This window comes from Gymnogyps californianus, chromosome 7 (assembly GCF_018139145.2).
Source record: "Gymnogyps californianus isolate 813 chromosome 7, ASM1813914v2, whole genome shotgun sequence".
In the NCBI taxonomy this organism is placed as follows: domain Eukaryota; kingdom Metazoa; phylum Chordata; class Aves; order Accipitriformes; family Cathartidae; genus Gymnogyps; species Gymnogyps californianus.
Window position 1 is genome coordinate 28,583,530 of NC_059477.1, and position 6,000 is coordinate 28,589,529.

Sequence of the window (6,000 nt, forward strand, 5' to 3'; positions counted from 1 at the left end):
CAAGGGCTGTTTAGTGACAGAGGTGTGAGGAGGAGATTGCAGTGTGCAGAACAACTTGAGAATAACAGATGAGTGGATGTAAAACACAAAAGTTTATGAAAAAACAGCTTCCCTGTGAATAAAGTGATGAGTTATATTTCTGGTTTATCATTGTTTCTCGTTTATAATTTTCACTTCAAGTCATGATGATCTTAAAGGTCCTTTCCAACCTAAATGATTCTATGATTTTAGGAGGTTTAGCTCTTATGGGTCAATGTGAATCATATTGCTTTTATTTCCAGATTGTTTTTCAGTAGACAATTATAGGCAGTATGAGAAAATAGTAATAAAAAAAATAGAGAAAACTGCAGGCACAGAAAAATTTGGGGGACTGGGTATATAATTCATGTGGATGTGGGTTTTATGACAATTGTTCACATTTTTAAACATTTTCTGATGTTCAGTGGCTTATGATGGGGCAAGTTTTTAATTAAGATTTCTATCTATTGTATTTCCATTGTAAACTCCCTTAGTTTGCAGCTTCTGTGCATAGTGTTATTAAATTTCAGAAACAATATTGTAAGTTGATGTTACCACCATTTCTAGGACTGAAATAATGAGGCCTTTTATGAAATGCTGTGACGTTTTCAAATCTGCTAGAGATGTGCTGAAAATGATAACAATAGATACCAAGGTTTGTTTTTTTTTCTAATGCATTTTAAAGAGTTGTAATTTCTGATTGTTACTGTATATCCAGAAGAAAGGAGAAATGTGTCTTCAGATTTCAGCACCACCCGAAACAAGGGCAGGATAATTGTTGTTATAGCTTAGCCAATGTTCAGTCCATCCAAAAAAATGTCATGATGAACAGCCCTCTCTGAAGTGGTCTGTGTTCTTCAACTGCTTCCTTTAGCACCCATTTGTTTTATTTTGTTTTATTTGCTTCTCCCAATGGTCTTGTATTTTTCTGTCTGTGTGCCCATTTCTTTATCTGGCTTCATATCTTAGGTTTCATCTCACCTTTGTCCATCTTTCCCTTTTTTTGGCTGCTCCCATCTGATAAAAACTATATTTGGCTGAAGCGTTGAATCCCTGGTACAACAAATCAAGTTCACAAAAAAATACCGAAAGCTCACCCAAGAAAAGCAAAGAAATAGACTGTAAACTGTTGTTTTGTTGGCTTGAATATGTTTTGTTATGGCATGCTGAATTCTATGAAATTTTTGTTAAGATTTCTGAAGCACAGGATGGAACTTATAAAAAGTAAGAGTGAGTGCATACGCTGTGGGAATTGTTTGTCCACTCATCTGCTTTGAGCAGGGATGTGATTCTGTATACAGTTGCAAGTAAGCACACAGCTGAGCTCTTGGCGCTTGTGGAGGTTTCTTTTTCTATCTTTGTTCTGTTTAAAAAAAAAAAATATTTTCAGCTTGCTCAAAATCTGTTGAAAATAAGTGTCAAAAATTAAAGCTTCCTCATGAGATGGAACTGATTTCCAAGTAAACCTAACTGAAACTAGGTACTGCCTTAGCTCAAAAGGAAAATATTTTTTTACCCACACCCTGTTATCTTGCTGTTAGCACGTAATACTGGTAGCAATGAAAGTAATCAAAGATTTTCACCGAAGAAATCAATAAAAAGCTTTTTAATCAGCTATTGTGTACTAACAAATAGATAGCCTCAGCAGCCTGTTACCACCCGTTGGCATCTATGTTTAAGAGGAATACACACTTTCTGAGTATTTCCCTGGGAATAGCTATGTCTAGATTCTTCCTGAAAGGCATGCAATAAATCCTTCTAATTGGCAGTCTGCAAGCATTTGATTTCTGCGTACTCAGCCCAACCCTGCCCACGGAAGGTGAATGCAAAACTATGTGCTAATGAATCAAACACACTTTCAGCTCTTGTAGAAATTTGCATAGTGGTAATGTTCGAATAAGTGATAAATTCCAAATGAGATTCAATGAGACTGAATCAGCCTTTCTGAGACTTATTTATCTATCTTTTTCTCCTTGGAAAGTATCCTAGAGCAAATTGTTCATTCTTTTTTCGTTACGTTTGTTTGGATTTGATGCAGGAATCAGCAGTCTGGATCAGACCCAAGTTCCACGCTGGCCAATATCTTGTCTTCAGCATTGATCAGTGACATATGCTTCAGAATAAGGTGAGAGAGGCCTGTAAGGCAGTCATAGGAGTCTTTCTCCCCATCTTAGGATAGGGATTAGCTCAAGCTACAGATCACTGAGGTTAATATTGTTACACCTAATTATATATTCTGGGGTGTTCTTAACATAAAGGTGTTCTCCACAAGCATAGGAGATAGGGAAATCCCTACATAAATGTAGACATTTACATACTGGCTTCTAAGCTTGTTCTGTAGGCTCCCTTTCTGGTAGATGCAGAAAGATGGGTGCTTGTAGGATGCAATTTATCTTGCTTTAAGGCAGACATCCAAAAGATCTGTCTGATGTCTAAGAGAGACATTCAGTGAACTGTATCTTAGATTCTTTCTACTTATTGCAAAAACAACCTGGAAAACTAGCTCAGAGGTAGACATCTACAGTTATGTGAGATTAGTCTTGTTCATGTTGTCTTGTCAGCTTGAAATATGTAGGTAGGAAATATCAGATGTGGGGCATGGTGTTGTTTCTTTCAACCCTAAAACATATTCTGTCCTCTCCAGATCTTCTAAAATGCTGCTAGGTCAAGAGTTCAAGAGCCACTAGAAGTAAGATGGGAAGAACATGGGAGATCTCCAGGGTTCAGGGCAATAGCGTGATAGCAATGAGCATTGGTGTGTGGAAAAAGGCCCAGCTATTGATGAGTACCGAAGTGCAGCTGTGCTCCTATTACTTGGTTCAGTATCTGTCGTGTGACATGCCAAACTAAGACAAAAGTAAAAGAGATATGAGAGGCAGAACACAAACCATGAAAGATCACGAAAGCGTGCTGAGGAAAACTTATACCTAGCTATCAGGGAGGAGGAGGGATATCTGAACACGATGGAAAAAGCAACTGCTAAATAGTGCCTGGAAATAAACACCAAGGAACAAAGCTCAAACATAGCAAACACACAGGTCTGCGTGGAAAGACAAGCCTGGTTTCTGATGAGGAGAGAGATGTCTGTCTCCTTTATACAATATATACATCTTAGCCTTTTATCACAACCTTTCATCCCCTTCTTCGGAGGGGAATTCTTCAATGGTAAGTTACCAGACTGCAGCTGACTTCTAGGACTGGAATAGTCACACTTCCACTTGCTCAGAATCAGAGAAAAGGTTATTCCTTTGTTTTCTCTTATTTCTTCAGTCTCAAAGCTTGGATATGTCTCTAAAGAAGGTATTTATGTAGTTGTTTCCATGCTTTTCAGTTTTTACTTACCAGCTTTATTTAAAATCCATGTTCTGGAAACTTGGAAAGAGAATCTACTCTGTCCAGGGTGATACTTAAACATTTAAAATACTCTTAGGAGTCTTTTTTTTTCTTTTCTTGTATTGGACGATGTTGTCAACATGCACTTATTGCAAGAGAAAAAGATACTTCAGGCTTTGTACAGAGAAAAACTTGCTGGATACTTTATGTAATGCTTCATCTCTGCCTGTATACACAGAATTCAACTAACTTTAGGAAGCAGCATTTTGGTATCATTTTTTAACAGGAGATGTCCAAATAAGAAAATAATTTATCTTTTCAACCTCTCTCTTTCTCTCATGTATTTTCCATTTTGGTTTAGTTTTCCATTCATCATGTGGCACTGGTGCATATTGTATTAGGGTATTAGATCAAACTGTCAAAAAGCTGACAGTTTTTTTTTTTCCCTAAGCATATGCATTTTTGGAATAGTAATTAATTCAACCAACTGGAAGTAAGTAATTAGTGGCTTTTTTCTTGTGCTTGGTGCAGATTTTGATATGAACTACTTTTAGAAGGTTGCTGTTTTAACATCTAAAAAGTCCTTATTTTTGAGTACCTTGGTTACACAAGAAGAATGCGTGATCTTAGGAAACATATTAACACACGTGATGCTGAACATGATTTTGGAGTTGGAAATGCCTATGTGCCTAATGACCTTAGGGAAGAGCCTTGCTGAGGACTGATGGCTGTCTGCATACGTGTTTTGAATACTCCAGACTTCATGTTTTGTAATTACAGCCAACCACTGTAACTACATGTAGGATTAGTATGTTCCATTCCTTAAGTCTTTGTGCTTTAGGTAATACAAATGTTACTTTAGACAAGGTACATGAAAAGAGCAGCTGGTATGGTCTTATATCCATAGCAGAATCTTGCTTAATATTTCTAGCTATTCCAGCAGGACGGATGAAAGTTACGACAACTATCTGTAGAGTTTGTCTTGTTGTTATCCTTTATTTATTCAAATAATACAACATGGCAAATGCTGTAAAAATGTTTTCTGAAGTGATACACCTTGTTCATTGGGTTGGTGTTTTTTAGGAACTTCTATCACCTGGAGAGAATCTCTGTTTCTAGTACTCTAGTAAAGAGGGTGCTGCAACTCTCTTCCTCTTCCTGTACAGATGAGGAAGATCTCACTATAAGATATATTTGCAGAAGGGAGACCTTACTTGTCTTCCATGTCCTTTCCACAGGTGTTCATACAAGATGTCTTTCTGGAACAATTGTTTGCAGGAAGTGGCCATCAAAGCTGAATGCAGAAGCAGAACTTCCTAAATGTCTGATTATTGTTAGAAGTTTCCACTTACAACTTTGGTTGTTTAATAAAACGGTTTTGAAAAATCTTCCTAGACTTCAGTTTTTCTCTCATCAGTAATTTCAGCAGGCTCTAATCATGGGTTGTTAATGTAGGAAGTATCACCTACCTATCAAATAGGGTATTCCTCCAAAACAGACTCTTTTTTTACCTGGCCAATAATAGATTATCCAGTCTGTGGGATGGAACATTAAGATAACTGGCAGTAAATGTTAAAAACAGTAATGTTAAATCTATCAGTTAATTTTGGATACAAAATTAATGATAGGAAAACAGAAGTGTTTGGAAAAGGAAAAAGAAGCAATATTAATCGGGAAAAGGTGTTTGTTCAGACTTAGCTGCAGTATTTGCTCCTGATAATTGTGTTGTCTTTCAACATTAAAATCCAAGATTATTTTCAAGTTGAAGCATGCACCCACTAAGAAAAAATTATAATCTTTGTTCAGTTGCATTGACTTAACATTAGATCTTTTTTATTGCATATGCAGCCTAAAGTGACCCTTAAAAAGCTGCAGAGAAACAGCAGCTCAGTGAAACGTTTAGACTGAACATTGGTATTTTGAGTGAAAGGGCCAATATTTTTTGTGATGTTGTTGCACTACTGCTGTGATGAACGAGAATGTTTTGGCTGATGCTCTCAAAACAACAGTAATAGAGGAAAAAATGGAAAAGGTAAATTGTCTTTAGACTGTGATATAAAAGAATGGTCCAGTTCTTCACTGTGAGGATGAGACATGGCTAGGTGGGTGAAGCTTGACTAATTGGTGATCACAAAGCTGGGAAAATTGTTCTCTATTTCATGCCGGAACTTTGCAAATGTGTTGTGATCTATTAGATATCCAACTGAAGAACCTGGAAGGCAACAGAAACACCTGTGCCCTAGATCTACAGTGAGGACAGCCAGAGTTACAATCCCAGACCACAAGGAAACCAGATAAGCACAATGCAAAAATAATGGGACTCTTTTCTAAGAATTTTTTTTTGAACAAGCATACAGATTAATGTAAAGCTAAGATGGCCCACAAAACATAAGCAGCTGTTTATCAACTCATTACAGTTGTTGTGCAATTGAATCAAAAGGGAGAGTCAGATTGTGACTGATAAGCGGTGAGGTAATACAATCAAAAGCAGAATGTACTCTGAAAGGGCTGGAAATCTGTGCACAGGAAAGTAATGCTGAAAGGGCAATGCACAAATATAGCAAATACAGGTACATGGCATGAACTGAACCCTCAGTGATTTTAAAGATGGACTTGAAAGTGTGAAAAGCTATGCATAAAGTCATTGAC

The 6,000-nt window shown here is 37.0% G+C and overlaps 1 long non-coding RNA gene across 2 annotated transcripts in view; it reads left to right on the top strand.

The window, feature by feature from the left end:
- Nucleotides 1–4,719, top strand: part of LOC127018281 (uncharacterized) — a 130,550-nt gene extending 125,831 nt beyond the window's left edge. For both annotated transcript variants that reach the window (XR_007766734.1, XR_007766736.1), the window contains 2 exons: nucleotides 2,057–2,143; nucleotides 4,590–4,719. This is a non-coding gene — a long non-coding RNA (uncharacterized LOC127018281). The remainder of the gene's footprint in view (nucleotides 1–2,056; nucleotides 2,144–4,589) is intronic.
- The last annotated feature ends 1,281 nt before the right edge of the window (nucleotides 4,720–6,000 follow it).